The following is a 23,728-nucleotide window of genomic DNA, read 5'->3' as shown; positions in this document are numbered from 1 at the left end:
TGGCTATCGCTGATCACGCGAGATCAGCATGGTCCATTTCTCGTTGTCAGCCTCTTGCTGGCGTCGGCGAGCGAGCCATGGATGCAGGCGGAAGACGGACACCCTCGTCGCATCTGAAAAGTAAGTGCGACCGCCGACTGCTGCTGCATCGCTAGTGAGATATGCCTGTTTGGCAGCTCACTAGCGACCATTTAGCGATGCACCAGCGATCCTGACCGGGTCATATCGTGGTCGGGATTGCTTGTGCATCGCTAAATGTAAAGGGGCCTTAACATGGAAACAATGTCTTGGAACTGTGATAAAACACTCCGGGATCGCCTTTGCTGGGGTCAAAGGTCACGTGCATTCAGCATGAAACTCAGGCGCAGAGCTGGGATTCGGGTGTAACTGACCCTGGGTCAGGTTTATTAACGGTGAAAGCAATGCAAAAGGAAATAAAACATAAAACAAATCCTTGCCTGTCCGGCACTAACTAAACAATGGACAACCTAACTACCAACTGGCGGGCTTCTCCCGTCCAGCCAAACCACAGTTGCAGTGGGCACTGCTTCCACTCACGTGTCTCTCACACAGACAGGCTCTCTGTGTTCCCAGGTTGAGACACTCACACAACCACCTGGCATCCTTTTATATCCACCTCCCATTATTCATTAGCAAGCAGGTGCGATACTGACCAGACTAGGCCACATAGGAAAGGAATCTGGGCGAGATATACCTGCCCTCATCCACTATTCCCACATGATTCTCACAGAACATTATATGTTTATGCATTAGCCTGCTATTGGCCATCTATATACCAACCTAGTCATAGACTAGATATTACAGCTTCAGGATCTGAAGTAGTACAATACATTAACAGTTAAAAACACTATGAAGCTATATACATGGTCAAAATAGTTGGTACCCAGAAAAAACCCACAATGGTGATAGAAATAACTTGAATCTGACAAAAGTAATAATAAATACAAAATCTATGAAAATGAACAAATGAAAGTCAGACATTGCTTTTCAACCATGCTTACACAGAATTTAAAAAAAAATAAAACTCATGGAATAGGCTTGGACAGAAATGATGGTACCCCTGAAAATAATGTGACAAAAGGGGCATGTGCTGACTAATTAGCATCGAAGGTGCATCATTACACAGCACATCCACCTGTCCCTCTTGGAACATTCAGGGTGAGAGGCCACATTCAAGAAATTATATTGTAAAGAGCTCCTCGGAGTGTCCTAGTTTCAGATTTCTCGTCTCCTGGAACTCAACATGGTGGAAGGAAGGAGTATTAAGTGATCCAGACTGTAGGGTGGTGAGACTGGACCGTATGGAAGACTGTGTGGTGCTAGCAAGCATGCTGGAAGCATTATCTGCTATCCAACCAACCACCTGATGCACTAGTGTGGCACTAGTGTGGCTTAAGAAGTGGCGTCCTTTGCCTCCTGCCTTCTGGGACAACACATATGGCAGCTCTTGCAGGAGATTCAGTCTGGAGACTCCCTCCAGCCACACCCTGGAGGTGGAGATACAGTGGGAAAGCGTCACGCCTATATTTGTCCTACCCACCCTGAAAGCCAGACCCATATAGTGACTGGATTGCTCTCAGCACATATCATGCTGTAGGAATACTTATGGCTTTCACATAACGGAGGATAGCAAACTTTGTGACACATATCTCCCCTCACGTACATCGCCAGTGACCCTGTCACACCCTCCTTATAATTTTTTTCTGACTTTGCACTGTGTATGCATTGAGCCTTTAGGAGTCTATTATTACCATTACATGACAATTTGAACAGAATGAGTATGAGGCCCCCCTTTATGTCTAATACAAGGTGTATTTGAGTCCCTCTTCCATCACATTTTCTGGCAGTTCTTGCTCCCTTCATTAATTACACTGAAATTTCCAATTTTTTAATAAAGATTTCAATTTTGGTTTACTTAAATTATTTTTTTATATCCTTTTTAAATGTTGCCTTATATACAAGTTATTATACAGGGAAGAACATTTCTTAACATATTTTTTCCTGTAAACTCCAATTTCTCCTCGATTTTGAATGTTTTATTGTTAGTCCTTAAAGTGGAGTAAAAGTGTGACACCATTGTCCTCAGCAGCGATCTGGGAGTTAGAGATGATTCTATTTTTTTTTTTACGGTGTTCACCCAATGGAATAAATAACATGTCCGTTTTATAGAGCAGGTCGTTCCGGCCACGACACTACTAATAATATGTACTTTTCTGTTTATTTTCATTTTATCACAAACTCTGCGTTTTGACTGTCAAAACGGATTTTTGTGATTTGTGTGCACTTTTTTGGTGTTTTTTTTCTACATATTTTAATTTACTTTTTTTTCACTTAGTCCCACTGTGGAACATGTATAATTTCAGTCTGATCACACGTCTCATTCACTACAATAATCGTATACTGCAGTGCATGAAATTATCAGTGTCTTACTGACACAGCCTGTGAGACCCAGCTTATAAGCAGGAGAAGGTAGCATTAGATGGCAATAGAGCTGGAGTGACAGGGGCTTCAAATTTACAAATCGCTCTTCAGCTTCATTTATATATCAATTCAAACGCTAATTTCTCAGTAACAGAGGAACGGACGGGCCATGTAAAGTGATATTGCTGTACTTGCCTGTGAATAAGCTACATGTACATATAGATAATTTGGGAGGTGAAATCGTGCTAACAGATTCACAGTAATTTAAAAAAAATACCTTTTGTAACATAAGAGAGTATAATTTTTGATAATTCATGACTGACAGTAAAATAGGCATTTACCATAAATAGCCATGATACTGCTCGTGTATGTGTTCATAGTAAATATGTGTCATGGACACAGAGCTATGAGTAAGGTTTATGTAGTTCTTCCTAGAAGTATATTGTCAGTGAAGCTTGTATGCATTGCAGATGTCATAAAGTGTCAACAAAGAAGTGACAGAGTAGTGCAAACTAATCTATTCGTTGGCGTTTCAGTGCCCAGCACAAATGTAACAAGTCACTGGCTGCTTTAAAGCTTTCCAATAGATGCCACTAGTGAAGAGCGAGTATACTCTTTGCTTGGGTTTTTCCGAGCATGCTCGGGTGACCTCCGAGTATTTTGGCGTGCTCGGAGATTTAGTTTCTGTCGACGCAGCTGCATGATTTGTGGCTGCTGGACAGGCTGAATACATGTGAGGAATGCCTGTTTGTTAGGGAATCTCCACGTGTATTCAGCCTGTCTAGCAGCTGCAAATCATGCAGCTGAGGTGACGAAAACTAAATCTCCGAGCACCCCAAAATACTCGGAGGTCACCCGTGCATGCTCGGAAAAACCCAAGCAAAGAGTATACTCACTCATCACTAAATGCTACATAAGGCCTGTGTGCTGTAGGAGGCAGCATCTGGAGAAAGTTCTTACCTTCAAGGAGCATTTTATCAGTGCATGAACTTTAGGAGATTAGGAGATGCACAGAGTAAGATTTTAATAAAATTCCCCCCACCCCTCTCCCACCTATATAGTGTATATATATATGTGTGTGTATTTTTAACTATGCTGAAAATATTTTCAAGGGTGCAGCCTGAACAAAATGTGATGTCTCCAAGGTGAGATTAGGCTGTGAAAAGTCACACTCAATGGTGAATAATTGAATTTAAAAGCCCGGAGGTGTTCACTCCTACAATTATAGCCTTTACGTTGCAATGTGACTGTAAGATTAACTCATTTGCAGGTTTTTTTTATATATATATTTAAATGGTACAGAGGATTTGCTGATTTTGTGAAAAATGCCTGCCTCTTGGATCCATTCTGGCAAAGTGAAAATCATTTTAACTTTTAAGTTATCATTGCCAGCAATATACAACTGTCCATTTTCTTGTATATATTAAATGGGGAATGACATATGATGGGATATTGAGCAACGATTATTATGTCACCTACTTACAAGTGATCTGATGAGATCTAAAAATGTCTTGGAAATAATTCATCAGTTGGCCTGGTTAGGAGCTTCACTCATGAGGAACCTGCCTTTCTTATTAAAACTATCACAAAAAGAAATCAAAGATCTAACATATCAGAGAATGGGCCTAGTTTGCCTTGTCTAGTTTCTACAGCTCTTCATTAATATAAACTAAGCACAGTGAAAAAAAAATTGTGCAGATAAAGCAGATAAAATAGCAGAAGAATATGGTTTCCTAATATCAATGTAAAGAGATGTTAAAGCAGGAAAACCTGGTGGATCTGAATGGATAATTAGACAAATCGATTATTTCTTTGCAGCCCATTAAAAGATAATACTAAGAATAAATGAGTTCTGTACATCTTAGTAATGAGAGGTCTTTGGCTTGCTTGGAGCACATTCACAATCAAATACATGGATTCATGCATGTCCTTTTATGAAAGATAAATATTTTATGTCAATATCTGAAGAATTTTTTAAGGTGGATCTTCAACAGGATAATCAAACAGGGTTCGGAGAGAATCAGTGTATTATGAACATTTGGAGAACCATAGGAAAAGGTATTTTTCACTTTCTAGTCTTCAAACTGCTTTTTCATGCAATTGTATTTGTCAGCTCAGCTGCACAATCTGGTGGAAGTCCTGTCATACATCATCTCCTAGAGTATGAACATTTTTTCTATGCTTTCTTGGATATTTTTATATGCAGACAAATGTTGATATAAAGCACTTTGGTTTCAAACTAGTGTAATATGTACATCGAGTGATATAAGTATTGAACACATCACCAATTTTCTAAGTAAATAGGTGAAGCTGAGTCACTTCTCACGGACAAGCCGTGAGGAGGGGAAGTCAAGGAGTCATAGGTCAAATGCCAGCAGGGTACGTAAGAGCCCAAGGAAAAGGCAATCGGATAATTATAATCAAAGGCAGAGTCCAGGATCAGGAATCCAAGGTCAGAGTACTGTTTCGGTAGAGAGCATACAGACGTGATGTCATCGCGCTCTGTAACCTGAATGTCACTGTAGAGTCGGTGGGCCGAGCTGGGGGGTGGGGGGGTGGTCCCTCTTCTTACTGCGCAGAGATGTAACAGAGACAAGATGGAGGCAGGTTCTGGGTGCAACAGGTCCAAATTTGTTTTCACTCGCCGTCCGCCTGACGGCCTCAGAAGCACACAGCACTTCCTTCACCTCACGGCCCTCCGTTTCCAGGGCCGCTTCCCACACACCGTACGTTACACCTGGGACGTGTATGCATACACCGTCCCCTCTTCACTCGTCGATGCTCCTGACAGGTCCGTCACTGTGGCCGCCTTAGGCCCATAAACCAACAGCACTTCCACTGATCAGTCGTCGTGCCCAACATGGTGTCCCACACCCGGTGTCTCGTCTCTTCTGCGGTTCTTCCTGTCAGGACCACCCCCCTGACGTTCTCTCTCCTCAGTCTCCCTGGTACGGTTTTCCTCACAGCGCATGAACTGTCATAGTCCTCCTGTCACTGGAGCTCCCCCTGGGGACTGGAATCTTCTGGAACCCTCCCTCAGTATTTATATCTCTCCCGGTCCCCTGTCATTGTAACTCTGCCTCCCATGACCAACGATTTCTAAAGCCCTAAGCTGATGTCAAGTCCTTTGCTCACACTCCTCCCTGCCATCTAATGGTCTACCCAAGGTACTGCACGTCCACTACACTTTCCTAGCTGTTTCCCCACTGTAGTAACTGACACCTGTCTAAACTGTGCAAACCTATCTTTCTCTATTCTGACACGTCCGTCTGTCCGTCAGGTCACCTTCCCTACACTCCCCCTTCCTTTGTCCATTGTCGTCCTCGACAATCGTCATCCCTTCGTCGTTCTGAAGCTTCACCTACACTCTGTTGTCGGACCAGCTGTTGGGCCAAACCCACTACCTGCGGGGGCCGAACCATACTGGGAGCACTATGCTCTGAGCAGCCTACTGCTGCTCACCAGCGCGCACGCCACATGACAACGTCTTTCAAATTGGGCTAGGTACACCCATATTCTCTCTATGACGTGTACCTTCCCCTACTCTCCCCTACTGTCACCTTCCACTATTCGGTACGCCATGATCGAGGTATCATACCTACCAGATCATTACCAGCGTCCGCCTTCCTCCTTCAGGGGTGTCCATGGTGTTGGGGACCTGACCTAGGACGGCTGTCTCTCTCACGTCTTCCAACTCTTTTACCCTTCTTTCAGTTACATGTCATGGTTGGCATCTCGGTCTCCCAGACCCTCTTCACACATAGACCCCTCTTCGGATCTCACACTTCCCGTTGGTCCCACAGACCTTCCCTTACCCGGACCTGTTGCATTTTACTTTGGCATATTATACATTACACAACTTTATAATAGCACAAGTACCCATTTTTATATATTTTTTTCATTTTCTTTTGCTTCTAAAACCAACATATAACACGAACATTGCATGTCTTCTTCCCCCCCCCCTTCCTTGGACATAGACACTCCCTCTCTTCTACGTATCCCCGCTCTGTCAGGCTAACAAGTAAACATGGACTGTCCTGTAAGAGGAACATAGAAAAACAGAAATAAAAATCACAGATAAACATTTTTTTTTTAACTCTGACCGCAAACTGTCCTTTTGACCTGCACAACGGTGCAACGAACTCCTGACAGTTCAATCCACCTTCTGATGGTCAGTAGTAAGGGCCCCACAGCTGTGGAACCCCTGGGGAAACCAAGAGTGTCCATCCAAATCCTTTTCACGGGGGTTCGCTTTCCTTAGACTCCGCCAGTACTGCCACCGCGTAATATCCGCGGGGGTAGTATTCCTTATAGTAGGAGACGGAGTCCCCTTCTTTCAGGGCCCGGCCATGACGTATGGAGGCTACATTCACATACACTTTATGGCCAGACTGTTCACGAATAAAACCGTACCCCCTGTCCGTGCTGGTGTACACCAGCCGTCCCCGGGATCTTTCCACCGCCATGCCAGCCTCCCCTTTTGAGTGAAGCAGGCTCCATACCTCCCGCTCCCGGATCTTCTTCTGTTTTATCACCTCCACAACCCAAACGGAGGGTGTCACGCCAGTCCCAGAGTCCGGTGGGCGGGACCTTGCCAAGAAAGGGCGTGCGACAGAGGCGGCTGATGGTTTCTGCGGCCCAGCAGCGGCTGGGGCCGGGTGGCGGATGGGAGCAGCCATGTTCCCAGAGGGCTGGTCCACAAGGCCTGTCAAACAGGCCGCAGCAGGTTCTAACTTTGGCATAACCGCGGCTGCAGGGTAGGCCGCATCCAAAACTTCCAGCAGAGCCGGAGTGACGGCCGGTTCTGGTGATGGAGCTTTTTCCAGCCGAGGGAGCACAGCTGTGTCTTCTGCAAACGTGCTCCGCCCTGGTGACTCCGGGCGGGATGGCTCAGGGATGGGGGCAGGGGCCTCGCTCAACTCCGCATATACCATAGGGCCCTCTCCAGCCAGACCTTCCGGTACGCTGGAGACTGCTTGCTGTGGCAGAATGATAGGGGCCGCTTGTGAAGCCGCCGGCAGAGCCGGGGGAACTGTCACCTTCCCCGGCGCCGCGGTCTCCGTCATGTCACCACGCGGCTCCTCCCATAGTCTCCGCTCTCCAACTCGGTATTCAGCGGGCCTAGCCTCCAGGCTCAGGAGCTCCATGGGGAAGTTCTCCGCCAGTATCAATGGCAGCCGCTCCTTCTGGCTCCACACGGGCTCCGCACCAGCTCCGCTTCTTGTCCAGGGACCCAAGGATGACGTGTTCTGGTGCAGTCCATTCTCTCGCCGCCATTGCCACTCCAGGCGACCGATGCCCCGACACCCACAGAGTCTCATACCGACCGGTGGACAGCAATCAAATGGCGCCATGCAGCCGCACCCCAGCTTTTCCTTGGGGTCACTCCCTCTGTGGGGTGGGGCGTCGGCAGGCCTCTCCACCCACCTGTCGGGGTCCAATACATGGATGCGTTGGTCTCTGGGCACAGTCTGCTTCCCTTTGGGGTATGTTGGAGGGGGTCCCAGTCCATTCTGAACAACTGCAAACACCCGGACCTCTCCTCTGCACTGAAGTGACACTGCCATACTGCACAGTACCTGGTACCGCCCCAGATCCTCTGCTGACCACGCAGATCCGTCACAGCGCTTCCAATCCATATCCCACAGGTCAGTTATTTGTAATCCACTAGTGTCTTTATTCCAAGCAGCACAGTCCAAATCGCTTTCCATTATTTGAGGCAGGCCTGCCGCAGAAGATGGGGTATTAGCGGCGGCGATCCTGCCGACTACGCCAAATGTAGGGTCGGTGGGCCAAGCTGGGGGGTGGTCCCTCTTCTTACCGCGCAGAGAGGTAACAGAGACAATATGGAGGCAGGTTCTGGGTGCAACAAGTCCAAGTTTATTTTATTTTCACTCGCCGTCCGCCTGACGGCCTCAGAAGCACACCGCACTTCCTTCACCTCACGGCCCTCCATTTCCAGGGCCGCTTCCCACACGCCGTACCCTACACCTGGGACGTGTATGCATACACCGTCCCCTCTTCACTCGTCGACGCTCCTGACAGGTCCGTCACTGTGGCCGCCTTAGGCCCATAAACCAACTGCACTTCCACTGATCAGTCGTCGTGTCCAACACGGTGTCCCACACCCGGTGTCTCGTCTCTTCTGCGGTTCTTCCTGTCAGGACCACTCCCCTGATGTTCTCTCTCCTCAGTCCCCCTGGTACGGTTTTCCTCACAGCGCATGAACTGTCTTAGTCCTCCTGTCACTGGAGCTCCCCCTGGGGACTGGAATCTTCTGGAACCCTCCCTCAGTATTTATATCTCTCCCGGTCCCCTGTCACTGTAACTCCGGCCCCCATGACCAACGGTTTCTAAAGCCCTAAGCTGATGTCAAGTCCTTTGCTCACACTCCTCCCTGCCATCTAATGGTCAACCCAAGGTACTGCACGTCCATTACACTTTCCTAGCTGTTTCCCCACTGTAGTAACTGACACCTGTCTAAACTGTGCAAACCTATCTTTCTCTATTCTGACACGTCCGTCCGTCAGGTCACCTTCCCTACATCACTGTCAGGAAAGGCGGAAGACGTCACTGCAGTGGAGCAGGGAGAGGTAAGTATTGCAAGTGCTGTGGCCCTGAGCAAGCATGGGGGGCCCACTCGTGGGCGACGGCACTGGCACAGGGCCCCTCATAGTACGACGGTATGTCTGACGATGAGTGGGCCCTCCCACCGTCAGAGACACTTTTGCGTACTATTGGGGGCCGTCGCCCATGAGTAGGACCCCCCACCTGCTCAGGGAACCGGCACTTTCATCTGAACCTTCCTCTGTGTCACCGTGTAAGGTGGTATAGTATGCGGGAAGGGCCACCTGAGTTTCATCAGTGTCACATTCTGGCTCTGTAGAGTGCAAGGGGAATGTAGTGCTGTGGGTCAATGTACCAGCAGTATCATCTACCAGTGGCTGTGCATCAGTGCACTCCATCTCCGATTCATGTTGGACTGGGGAATTCACAATTTCACTTGGCCTGTGAAAAGAGCTCTGTTGTGAATTCGCTTTCTGGCCTACCTCTGGTTACTAGTGAAGGTAGTGGAGCTGGTTATATTGACAGAGGGGTCGCGAGTTCTCTTTCTGGGCTCCCTCTGGTGGTTACTTGAGGTAATGGAGCTGATCTGATTAACAGAGGCTTGCCACCTGATAATGAGGAGGACGATTGGAGATCTGGAGTTTCTGACTGGATTTAAGACAGCCGACTCCCTCTATCCCTGCTGGTGATTTTTTCCTGCCTCCTGAGGTCTTAGTTTCCAGCTCAGTCCCTGCATGCTCAGCTAAGTGTTCTTTTGCTATTCACATTTGATCTGGTTTTGTCTATTTCAGTTTTGTGTGGTCAGCCTGCTCCGGCTGGGGCTGTGCTGAATCTCCATCCATATGTTATTGCTTGTGCCAGTTTGTTTTTGTCCCTTATTAGATTGGCCTCTTTTTGCTCTGCTTTCAGAATATACCAGAGTGCTGATGTAGTGGGGGAAGTCGTGCGACTTCAGTATTTTTCTATCAGACGTGTTGGACATTTTTTGCAGGGTTTTTTGCGTGATTGCAGACAGTGGCTTTCCATTCCTGTCCTGTCTAGTTAGTGTGGGCCCCATCGTTTGCTCAGTCTATTTTCCTACCAGCGTTTGTGTTTTCATCTTGTCTCACTGACAATATATGTTTGGGGGCTATCTATTCTTTTGGGGTCTGCTCTGGGGCAGTTTAGATTTCCCCTTTCTTGCTTTAGGCTTATTTAGCTCTCGGGCTGTGTTGAGACATCTAGGATCATCTTAGGTACGCTCCACGGCTACTGCTAGTTGTGTGGATAGGATCACGGGTCAGCAATCCGCTTACTTGCCAACCTCTCTGGTTTTCTGTGGCTTAGCTTGGTCTTGCTCTCCTCCTCGGTGACCCAATCACAACAGAGCTCCATGGAGTAATCTGAAGTGTGGGCTGCCGCATCCTTCACTTTTAGTGGGGGTGAAGGAGACAAGGAAAGGGGTGGTTCCTAACCAGAAGCCTGCACTGACGACTCAGTGCTTGCACTTTTTTAAACTTCAGAAGAGGAGGCGATAGAGCTGGAGACTTTTTCAGCAATGTAAGGCAAAACCAGTTCCTGATGCTCCGGCTTTAAAAGCAGGTTACCTACTCCCAGAAAAGGGAGCCTTATAGGCCTTCTTGTGCCAGCTGATGATGCAGGCATAACACCTCCTGCCTTTGCTGCTATTGTGCTTTTGGCAATACCAGCAGATGCACCACCACCACCATCAGTACCAGCTGGCCCCCCCACACCCACATCCGCGGCCTCTTCCACCATACGTAGTAATTTTTGTGAAAATGGACTAAAAATATCAGCAGATATATGGTACTGTTTCAGAAGCGGACAGCTCTCTACAGTCTAGGGATAATTGTAAATCTCCGTATATATTTCATGAGTCAGACACAGATGGTCACAGGCTCAGTATGGATTAGACAATAATATAAAAATTTGCCAAAGGGTACAGTATCACTAGATACAAGGTATGTATAGTATAGTTTAAACATACTGAATCTCCGTATACATTTCAGGAGGCAAACACAGACGCTCTCAGGCCCAGTATGGATCCGACAACAATATAGAAAGTTGAGAAAGGGTACTATGGCGCCCCTGAGGGTGCGGTCATCCAAAGGTGTGGTATCCCACCCTCAGGTAAGGAGGGATCACCACTCAGGACTCCTAACCCTGCACTCAACACACACACTAGTTAGTCAGTGCTTTCTGGGTGTACCTGGCGGGAGGATGACCTCATCCCAGACTGACTAGGAAAGGGTGTTGGGGGTTAGTGTGGAAGGTAGGTACAGTGGGAGGAGTTTAGGTAGTAGAGTGATTGTGGGCATCCAATCAGAGAGAGCAAGCTGACACTTGATGGGTGGAGCTAGTATGAGGTGAATGGATCTTTCTAGAGAGTTGTCAGTCGGTGACAAGACAGAGTATGAGCATAGAATCATAGAATCATAGAATCGTAGAGTTGGAAGGGACCTCCTGGGCCATCTATTCCAACCCCCTGCTCAAAGCAGGATTCGCTAAATCATCCCAGTCAGATGTCTGTCCAGCCTCTGTTTGAAGACTTCCATTGAAGGAGAACTCACCACTTCTCGTGGCAGCCTGTTCCACTCATTGATCACTCTAACTGTCAAAAAGTTTTTTCTAATATCTAGTCTGTGTCTCCTCCCATTCAGTTTCATCCCATTGCTTCTAGTCTTTCCTTGTGCAAATGAGAATAAAGTTGATCCTTCTACAATGTGACAGCCCTTTAGATATTTGTAGACAGCTATTAAGTCTCCTCTCAGTCTTCTCTTTTGCAAACTAAACATTCCCAAATCCTGCAACCTTTCCTCATAAGACAGGGTTTGCAGACCGGTCACCATTCTGGTCGCTCTTTTCTGAACTTGCTCCAGTTTGTTGATGTCTTTTTTAAAATGTGGTGCCCAAAACTGGACACAATATTCCAGATGAGGTCTGACCAAAGAGGAGTAGAGGGAAATAATGACTTCACGTGATCTAGACTATATGCTTCTGTTAATACATCCTAGAATTGCATTTGCCTTTTTTGATGCTGCATCACACTGTTGACTCATATTCAGTCTGTGATCTATTAGTATACCCAAGTCTTTTTCACATGTGCTGTCACTTAGCTCTATTCCTCCCATCCTATATATGCTTTTTTCATTTTTATTGCCCAGATGTAGTACTTTGCATTTCTCCCTGTTAAAAACCATTCTGTTAGTTGCTGCCCACTTCTCCAGTTTATTTAAATCTTTTTGAATCCTCTCTCTCTCTTCTCTAGTATTAGCTATCCCTCCTAGCTTTGTGTCATCAGCAAATTTAATCAGTTTACCCTCAATTCCTTCATCTAAATCGTTGATAAAGATGTTGAACAATACAGGACCCAGGACAGAGCCCTGTGGTACCCCACTTGAGACATTCTTCCAACTGGATGTGCAGCCATTTACGACCACTCTTTGGGTCCGATCACTAAGCCAGTTATGAATCCACCTAACAGTTGCCTTGTCCATTCCATACTTAGTCATTTTTTCAATAAGGATTGTATGAGAGACTTTGTCAAATGCTTTGCTGAAGTCAAGATATACTATATCTACAGCATTTCCTTGATCCACCCAATCAGTGATTCCGTCATAGAAGGAAATTAAGTTAGTCTGACATGACTTATTAGTTACAAACCCATGCTGACTCTGTTTGATCACTTCATTCTTATCCAGGTATTGACATACATGTTGTTTAATAATTTGTTCAAAGATCTTTCCTGGTATAGAAGTCAGACTCACCGGCCTATAGTTGCCTGGGTCCACCTTCTTCCCCTTTTTCAAGATAGGAACAACATTTGCTCTTCTCCAGTCTTCTGGCACTTCTCCTGTTCTCCAAGAATTTTCAAAGATTATGGAGAGGGGTTCAAAAATTTCTTCTGCTATCTCCTTCAGTACTCTGGGGTGTAATTCATCTGGACCTGGAGACTTGAATTCATTTAGGTTAGCTAAGTGTTTCCTCACTATCTTTCTGTTTATAGATATCCTGGATTCTTCTATTCCCTTAATAGGACAGTGAATAACAGTTGATGTTACATTTCCTTTCTGAGAGAAAACAGATGCAAAATAGGAATTTAAAAGTTCAGCCTTCTCAACATCCTGTCTTACCATTTCATCATTTTCATCCTGTAAAAATCCTATAGCATCTTTGACTTTTCTTTTACTTTTGACATATCCCCAAAATCCTTTATTATTGCTTTTGACATCTCTTGCAAGCCTCAATTCATTTTCAGCTTTAGCTAATCTGATTTGTGCCCTGCAGGTTCTGCAGACAGCATTATATTCTTCTTTAGATATGCCTCCCTCTTTCCATTTTATAAACATTTTTTTCTTCCTTTTTAGCATGTGCTTAAGTTCTGTGTTCATCCATCCTGGTTTCCTTAAATGCTTCCTATTCTTACCTCTTTTCGGAATTGTTAACAACTGTGCTTTGAGAATTTCATTTTTCAAGATTTCCCATCCTTCCTGGACATTTTTGTCTTTAAGGATATCCAGCCATTGGATCCCTCCAATTATCTTTCTGAATCCCTTAAAATCTGCCTTTCTGAAATCTAACCTTGACGTCTGAGTCTTCACAGGTCTTCCGCCTCTAGTTATCCAAAATTCTAAAATAGCATGGTCGCTACCTCCTAGGGTCCCAGCCACTTTTACCTCCTCAACCATTTCCTCCCTGTTTATAAGGATTAGATCCAAGGTAGCAGTTCCCCTTGTTTTCTCCCCTAACTTTTGGAAGATAAAGTTGTCAGGAAGAGAGGATAAGAATTTCCTTGACCTGTTTGTTTTGCCTGAGAGAGATTCCCAACAAATGTCTGGATAGTTGAAATCTCCCATGACAACTATGTCATATTTTTTGGAGAACTTGGCCATTTGATGCATAAAGAGTTCATCCATATCTTCAGCTTGCACAGGCAGCCTGTAGTAAATGCCTACAATGGTGTCCTTTCCATTGTTCTGTCCTTGTATTCTTACCCAAACAGTTTCCACAGAACTCCCAGTCTCCGAAGCTTCAATCTCTGTGCAGATATACGTGTTTCTAACATACAATGCGACACCCCCTCCTCGTTTATCAAGTCTGTTTCTTGCAAATAAGTTGTATCCTTCTAGTCTTGTATTCCAATCATGTGTATTGTCCCACCAAGTTTCAGTGATTCCAATGACATCATATTTCTTTTCCTGTGTTAGTAGTTCCAATTCTCCTTGTTTGTTGCCCATGCTTTGTGCATTAGTATAGAAACATTTTAGTTTGTGATTGGTTTCTCTTTCTCCAATATTTTTATTAATTAGATTCTTTCGTCTTTGTTCTTCCTTTCCACTTCTAATAGCAGAGTTCTCAATAGCATTTGTCAGGTGTATGGCTTTTTCTGGTCTTTTGCTTCCCTTCCCATGTTGTTCTAGTTTAAAGCTCTCCTTACAAGTGTAGCAAGGCAACTTCCAAATACATGCTTTCCAGTCTTCGTAAGGTGCACCCCATCTCTAGCAAGTAGTCCATCGTATAAGTAGTTCACTCCGTGATCCAGAAATCCAAATCGTTGCTGACGGCACCATCGACGTAGCCAGTTGTTCACCTGCAGAATCTTATTCCACCTCCTTGTTCCATGTCCATCCACTGGGAGGATGGAAGAGAAGACCACCTGCGCTCCCAGTTCTTTCACTTTCTTGCCTAAGTCTTCAAAGTCTCTGCAGATGGTTTCCAGGTCGTTTCTTGCGGTGTCATTTGTCCCCACATGTAGTAGCAGGAATGGGTAGTCATCTGTAGGTCTGAAGAGTCCTGATATCCTGTCAGACACATCTTTAATTTTTGCACCTGGAAGACAGCACATTTCTCTTGAAGTTACATCCGGTCTGCAGATAGCGGCCTCTGTTCCTCTCAGGAGGGAAGTCTTATCCTGATGTATTTCTTCATCATTTTCCTGCGTGAGAGCCTGGTACTGGTTTCTGAGCAGTATGGGTGCTGACTGCCTCCTAATCCTCCTGCTTCTCTGGGTCACATGTCTCCATTCCTCTGTTTCTTCAGGTGCACTTTGAATTTCTTCTCTTTCTGTGACATGAAGAGATAATTCTGCTCTGTCCAAGAACTCTTCACCTTCCTTAATGATCTTCAACATAGCTAACCTCTCTTCGAGATTTTGCAACTTTTCCTCCAACAGGGACACAAGCTTGCATTTGTGGCATGTGAAGTTTGGCTTTTCCACTGGTAAATCTGTGAACATGCAGCAAGAAATGCAGCTCACCAAATGGCTCCTGGCCTCTTCCATCTTGAGATTTCTTAAAAACAATGAAAGATGAGCCAAATTTCTGATTTCCTCTTTTCAGCTGCAACGGCCAAAACCCAGTGATCGTTGAGCTCGCGGAGACTCTTCACTTATCCCAGAAGGCACTGGGAATATGCAAATGATCTCCTCAAGACTCTTCCCCTGGTTTTCCGATTTCCTCTTTTCAGCTGCAACGGCCAAAACCCAGTGATCGTTGAGCTCGCGGAGACTCTTCACTTATCCCAGAAGGCACTGGGAATATGCAAATGATCTCCTCAAGACTCACAGGATTGCTGTGAGAGGGCTGAGGGTCAGAGAAGAGAGAAAAATCTTGTCCAAGCTCCTAGACTGGAAGGAAGGGGTCCTGTGGCACAGGAAGTGCAATAAGCCACCTGTGAAGCCCGTTTCTGGAGAAGGAAAGAACAGGCCTCGTTGGGGAAGGTGGCTCCTGAAGGTAGTGGAGAAATACAGGGCTCAGCTAGAAAGACGGAGGCTGAGGTAACTTTAAGTGCCTCAGTCGCAGCCGCATTCAATACTCAAAAAGGCAGCAGTTGGAATAAAGGACCTCGGAGCCTGACCCACATCACCTGGTGTGATCCGTGGCTGCTGGCTTGGGACACTTTGCGTAGGCGCACAGCAGGAAGGAAGGGAGAGATCAGCGCAGAGACACGGCCTAGAAAGGATATACAAGGAGGAGTCTTGAACAGGTGTTCCTGATCTACCTTGGAGTTTGCCGGACCCCTCCCTCGGATGACACAGTACCAATCGGGTCATCTTGTGCACAAAACTTTTGAGGAAAAACTCAGAAAAAGCACCCAACTGTATCCTTGGTGGCTTTTACAACTCGCCTGCTACACACGCTACACTCACCATCACCGTCAATGGTTCACAAACACCATCTCAACTACCCTGGGATAAGGCTCTGCCCGTGTAGAGCTTCATCATCTTGGCTCCTTTAACACCGGCCCAGAGGATCTGCATTGCAGCGTTGGCTACCCTAGCCGAGTACCACGGGTGGCGTCATGATCCCCATTTTCCAAATTAATTATCATACCATCTTCCCCCTCATCTGAACTGTCATCTTCTTTATTGGACACCCAGGGCCACGGACCGGGTCCCAATCACCACCGTGACATACTTGCCCCTTAAAAGAGCCTGAAAGGCCCGGTACTGAGTAACCCCCGGCCCTGCGTGGTGTTTCATTTTAACACCAGATAACAGGGATATATTGTATAGTTTCAACATTATAAATCTACGTATATATTTGAGGAGGCAGACACAGATGCTGTCATGGCCAGTATGGATTCGACAACAATCTAAAAAGTAGAAAAAGAGTACAGTATCACCAGATCCAAGGTATATATAGTTAGTTTCAACATTCAAAATCTCCGTATTTATTTCAGGAGGCAGACACAGACGCTCTGAGGCCCAGTATGGATTGCACAACAATATAAAAAGCAGTAAAAGGGGAATGGATCCCAAGCGTACTGCTGTATACAGTGTTGGGGTCATTTGGCAATCTACATATATATTTCAAGAGTAACACACAGCCTCTCACAGGCTCAGTATGGAACACACCATAATATAAAAAGAAGATCCGCAAGAAATAATCACACATGTGTGCCAATGTTCCAGGAGTCAATGATGCACTTTGAGTGGTGGGTGGAGTATGAATTTCGGGCACAAAGGGTACTGGATCAACAGATACAAGGTATATATAGTATACTTAAAATACAAAAAAATATCCGTATGTATTTCAGGAGGCAGACACATATGCTCACACGCTCAGTATGGATTTGACAATAATGTAACAAGTTGAAAAAGGGTACAGTATGACCAGATACAAGGTATATATAGTATAGTTTAAACATTCCAAATCTCCTTAGACATGTCATGAGGCAGACACAGACGCTCTCAGTCCCAGTATGCATTAGCCAAGAATATAAAAAGGTTACTGTATCACCAGATACAAGGTACATATAGTATTGCTTAAACATTATAAATCTCCTTATTTTTTTCAGGAGGCAGACACAGATGCTCTCAGGGTCAGTATGGATTACACAATATAAAAAGCAGTAAAAGGGTAATGAATCAGAAGCGTACAGCTGCATACAGTGTTGGGGTAATTGTAAATCTCAGTAGATATTTCCAGAGTCAGAAACAGACTCTCACTGGCTCAGTATGGATTAGACCACTATGTAAAAAGCAGTAAATGGGTAAGGTATCACAAGCGTACAGCTGTATACAGTGTTGGGTTAATCTTAAATCTACAAATATTTTTCTGGAGTTACAGACAGACGTTCACAGGCTCAGTATGGATTACACAAGAATATAAAAACTTGAAAAAGAGTAATGTATTACAATCGTTCAGCTGCATGCAGTGTTGGTGTAATTTTAAATCTCCTTATATTTTACCAGAGTAAGACACAAACTCTCACAGTATGGATTACACCCGAATATAAAAATGAGAAAAAGGGAAATGTATTTGAAATGTACACCAGTATACAGTGTTGGAGTACTTTGAAATCTTCGTTTATATTTCAGTGTCAGTAAGCCAGTCCAGACTCTCCGCTAGAGGAAGGTAGATGGATGAAAGTACAGACGTAAAGTCGAGTGATTTTAGATGTTTTTGAATTAGTAATCATGGGAAAACCTCCCTGGAGAATTCGCAGAGGCGATGCTGACCCTCAATAACTTTATCTGTGGATACAGCTAAAACGCAAATTAGTGAAGAAAGGGTTGCTGTATCGCAGTAGCATCAATCCCATCACCGTAACTCGTATCCATCAAATTGTGATCACAGGGAGAGCTGTAGACATGGTCCTCACTGCCTATCATGATCTGTCTGGTCACTTTGGAGTGCAAAACACACAAACCACAGGCCATAGGGGATTCTATTGGATTGCCATGAGAGGAGACATTGAAAAATGGTGGCAGGAATGTCACACGTCTGTGACTATGAAAAATGTGAAAGGTGATCATAAAGCACCACTGCATCCGATTGGGGGTTGATGTCCATTACAAATGGTAGCCATTGGTAATCTGAAGGTAGAGGCTAGCAGGACAGGACATAGCTACATCTTAACCATCATCGATCAGTACACCAAATTTGTAGTGGTCATTCCTATGACGGATTTAACTGGCCAGATTACACAGCGGTGGAGCAGGGAGAGGTAAGTATTGCAAGTGCTGTGTCCCTGAGCAAGCAGGGGGGACCCACTCATGGGCACCGGTACTGGCACGAGGCCCCTCATAGTACGCCATTGTGTCTGACGGCGAGTGGGCCCCCCCACCATCAGAGACACTTTATTGTACTATGAGAGGCCATGTGCCAGTCCCGTCGCCCAAGGGTGAGGCCACACACATGTTCAGGGCAACAGCACTTGTCTGGGTGCGGCAGGTGTTGACCTCGGGCCTGGGGTGGGGGGGCCGCCCATTTCGGGTGGTTTAAAAAATGGCATATGTTGATGTGTAGACTGGACTTTCAGCTGCTGCAAATGGAGAAACTGGAGAAGTCAGAGGAAGAGGAGGACAAAAGCGAGCCTTTTTTCTGGCAACCTATGTGTTATCAGGGGAGGGTGGGACAAAATCTTTTGAAACCCATGCATGGTTCATTTTAATGAAGGTTAGATCATCAACATTTTGGGTCGACAGACGGGTCCTTTTTTCTGTCAGGATTGATCCAGCAGCACTGAAGACTCTTTCAGATAGCACACTACCAGCAGGGCAAGCAAGCTCCTGTAAGGCATATTGTGCCAATTCAGGCCATGTGTCCAGTTTTGAGGCCCAATAATCAAAGGGGAATGACCTATGAGGGAGAACCTCAATATGGGAGGAGAAGTAGTTTGTAACCATAGTTGACAATTGCTGTCGCCTGTCACTTGCAATCGATTCTGTATTAGCTGTCGTGTACGCGGGACTTGAGAAATCAGACCACAAAATGGTCAGGAAACCCCTGTCTTCAACGCCAGTTCAGCTGTGTGCACCACGAACACCTCTTCCATTTTGGCCACTACGGCTCGTGGGGGAAGCAGCTCCACTGCTGTGTGTTGGGAATGCCTCAAACAACCTGTTTACCAGAGTTGCTTGTTTGTTAGCCAATATTAGCTCTAGGTTCTCCTGTGGCATGATGTTGTGTAATTTGCCTTTATAGCGTGGATCAAGGATGCTGGCCAACCAGTAGTCGTCATCCTTCATCATTTTGATCCCTTTTTAGGATCTGCAAGGCATAGTCACACATGTGGGCCAATGTTCCAGGTGTCATTGCTGCACTGGCAGTGGTCGGTGGAGGAGCACTTTCTGGCAAATCCACATCCCTCCAGTCACGCACAAACCCTGTACCTGACCTTGGCATGCGCACATGTTCTCTTGCCCCCTGAGAAGCACCCTCCTCCCCAAAATAATCATCCCCCTCATCCTCTTCCTCATCTTCCTCTTCTTCCTCCACTTCGTCCATGACAGTTCCCTGACCAGACAATGGCTGACTGTCATCAAGGCTTCCCTCCTCCTCCTGTTGCTCCTCAGCTGCAGACGCCTGATCCTGCATGAGCAGATGCATAAGTGGTATGCTCATGTATATGATGGCATCGTCAGAGCTTACCAGCCGTGTGCATTCCTCAAAACACTGAAGGACTTTACAAAGGTCTTTCAGCTTTGACCACTGCACACCCGACAATTCCATGTCTTCCCTCAAACTGCCTGCCCATGTATCCTCCCACAAATGCATTACAGCCTGCCTCTATTCTCACAGCCTCTCAACCATGTGCATGGTGGAGTTCCATCTTGTAGCAACGTCTATGATTAGGCGGTGCTTGGGGAGGTTGAGTGATCGCTGCAGCTTCTGCATACGACTGGAGTGGATGTTTGAGCGACGGAATGGCGAGCACAGTCTTCGCACCTTATGGAGCAGGGCTGTTAACTCCGGATAATTATTTAGGAAGCACTGCACCACCAGGTTCAAGGTGTGAGCCAGGCAAGGTATGTGTGTGAGTTTTGAAAGGGCTATGGCTGCCACAAAATTCTGCCCATTATCACTGACTACCTTGCCTGGCTCAAGATGTAGACTGCCCAGCCATGACTCAGTTTGTCGATGTAAGTAGTCGGCCAGTACCTCCGCGGTGTGTCTACTGTCGCCCAAAGACATTTTTAAAACAGCCTGCTGCCGCTTACCACTAGCTGTTCGATAATGGTACACCTCGTGTGCAACACTGCCAGATGTGGATGGAGTACTCGTGCGACTGCGCTCTGTCGATGAGCTTTTGCTTCTGGAGGAGGAGGCGGAGGAGGAGGGTCGAACGCCTACAGCAAACTGTTTCCTATACCGTGGGCTAGGCAGCACTGTTCCACCGCCGCTGTCCCCTGTGGAGCCTGCATCCACCACATTAACCCAGTGCGCAATGATGGACACATAACGGCCCTGGCCATAACTACTGGTCCATGCATCTGTTGTGAGGTGCACCTTTCCACTCACTGATTGTTTTAGTGCATGGATAATGCAGTTTTTCACATGCCAGTGGAGGGCAGGGATGGCTTTTTGAGAAAAGAAGTGCCGTCTGGGTAGGTCATAGCGTGGGACAGCATAGGCCATGAGCTCTCGGAAATCTTCGGTTTTTGTGCAGAACCGCTGCGGTTTCACACCTCATCCATTAGGAGGTGTAAAACCGCAGGGCAAAACCGCAGGCAAATCCACAGATAAACCGCAGGACTTCAGTCCTGCGGATTTATCTGCGGATTTTACTACAAAATCCGCAGATCCAAAAAACTCCGTGTGCACATACCCTAATAGAAAAAACTAATTTGATGCTGGTAGGTCGATTTCACACAGGACAGGATCCTATCAAACTATATGACAACATGCAGGAGCAGCCTTTGTGTGCTGTTACACTAACAAAATGGCACCAGCAAAACATGTCAACTTTTTATATGGAGAGGGACATGTGACTTTGGCAGCCAATGACAGAAGCCCTTGTGTCTGGATATTGGGGATGGTCTGATTACACACATTAAGTTAATACAATAAAAAGTTACACTCTGCTGCTTCTCTGACCTATACACACCTTCCGCTCATAAAACACATGCCCCATGCACACATCAAGCAGCACCACTATTCTAGCCATACTGTAGTACTAACAAAAGTATTTGTGGAAACACGGTAATTTACCGAACTGTGCCCAAATTTTGCTGACTTTGAGGGAAAATTCTCGACAATCTGAAGACGAATCCGAATGAGCTAAGTTCATGCCAAATTTTAGATTGGCGAAAGATTTTTGTACAAGGTCGCTCACCTCCAGTAATCACAGGAACTGATTAAGGGTATCCAGTGCCCCAGGCAGTTTAGGGTGCATGGGCCCCCCAGCATTGGATGTGTCACGTGACATGTTACACAATGTTTTTGGGAAGTCATATGACAGGTCATGTGATAAACACACTGGTTCTCTGGTTTCCCCTTCGCAGACGCCACATTTTTTCCCTAAAATACGCTTAACGGATCTGTTAAATGGATGCGCCAAAAATGAGCCCAAAATTGTCTTTTTGTGGTGTATTTTTGCCATCGCGTTAATGCATGCGTTAACACATGTGCTTGCTTTAGGTCATTATGCATCTGCCTTCGTTTGCAATAGAGTTCTATGGCAGAATGAACGCTTCCGTTCACTGTGCGTTCGCCATATCGGACCCAAAAACGTGGTAGTCCATGTTGGAAGGTGCGTCAAAAACGGACCATTGCAAACGCATGCCGATTTTTACATGCGTTAGGATGCGTTACACTAATGGAAGTCTATGGGTGCGTTAACATACCCATTACATTGCGTTAATGCTGCTTACAAACAGATCCATTAAATGGATTGCCCTAACGCAATGTGAACCTAGCCTTACGTACAGCACTAAACATAACAATAGTGGATACTATGTAATAAGCCATGGGGCTATAAATAAAAAGAGGGAATGCTATGGAAGATGGGAAAGATTTTACCCTTACCTACAGCACTGAATCTCACAAGAGAAGACCCTATATATTAAGGGACGTCAATAAGAGAGTTTATTTTGCAAACAAAAGTATTACTCCAATCATCACTGTGAAAATAAAGCTCCATTCACACTGATAGATAATAGTTGAAAAAGCGTTGATGTATCCTTTTCGTATGAACAGGCTGCCGATCACCCGATGAATGAGCAAAACACTCATTGATCAGATGAAATGATTTTTTGGGCTGCTCAAAAAATCATCGTCATCTGTAAACAGGACTCACACTGCCAAGAACAATGATCATAGTTTACCAATCTGTGGTCATTTAGAAACTGCTTCCTGTAAAAAGAATCCCTCATACTGCACCACTGATTACCGACATGTATTCACTATTAATATGTATTTAGCCATTGTGCAAACCACCATTCAAAATATAAATTAATAAACCACTGTGCCCCCCACTAACTATAATGAGTCAATTTTCCCCTTCCAATAAAAATATAAATTAATTAGCCCCTGTGCTCTTTCCCCAATTCATTACTAGTCACTCTCCTGCATTCTCACCCCCCACTGTGCTCCTCCTGCTCTTCCAATTCATTATAATTACATGTCCTCTCCCCAATTTATTCTAATTATATACCCAAAATTACATATCCCCCAATTCATTATAATTATATACCCTCAATTCATTATAATTACATATCGCCCATTTCAATATTCAATGTTTTCTTTTACACCCCCACCCCCAAATCATTATAATGTAGTATCTTCTTGCCCATCCCCCACCCCAATTCATAATATACTGTGTGCTCACCTATCCCCATCCCAATTCATTATAATATACTGTGCTCTTACTCATCCTCATTAGGCATGAGTAAACATGCTCGGTGATATTAAGTTATCACTAGATTCCACAAATTTCCAAATGCAACTATGGGCAAAATAACACCTATGTTCAGTCAATAATAAACCTAGTGTTTAAAAATAGTACGTGCCCAAAAATAGTCCTAACGGATAAGGTAAATGTAAACTCCAAACAGAATATACCATGAAAAAGAAAAAAGGAGTGCAATACATATAATAAAGTGCACGACAATGTGATAAAGTGAAAATAATATTTATTAATTAAAGATAAATGCGTACAAAATTTTTTATTAAAATTGAGTATATCATCCAACCCTAATTAGTATATGTACCCATTGCAAACCAGAGCAAAGAAACTCTTTAGTGGCATATAATAAAATTATTATACACAAAAGTGTTATAATGACCATAAAAAAGTGGTACTGTTACATATATACAGGTAGAAAGCTTGAATGGCCCATAATAAATTCATTTTACACCAAATGTTATAATAACCATAAAAACCAATAGCGCTACATGTATATAAGAGCCAACCCACAGAAAACTGGCAATAGAAACCCAAAAAAGAGCCAAATAAAGTCACAGCTTTTTAGCGCTTACCCATATAGTATGGT

This window comes from Dendrobates tinctorius, unplaced genomic scaffold, assembly GCF_039654945.1.
Source record: "Dendrobates tinctorius isolate UK_male_01 unplaced genomic scaffold, ASM3965494v1 ptg000073l, whole genome shotgun sequence".
Classification (NCBI taxonomy): Eukaryota; Metazoa; Chordata; class Amphibia; order Anura; family Dendrobatidae; genus Dendrobates; species Dendrobates tinctorius.
The sequence above is the reverse complement of the archived record's forward strand: the minus strand, read 5'-3'. Positions refer to the sequence as shown.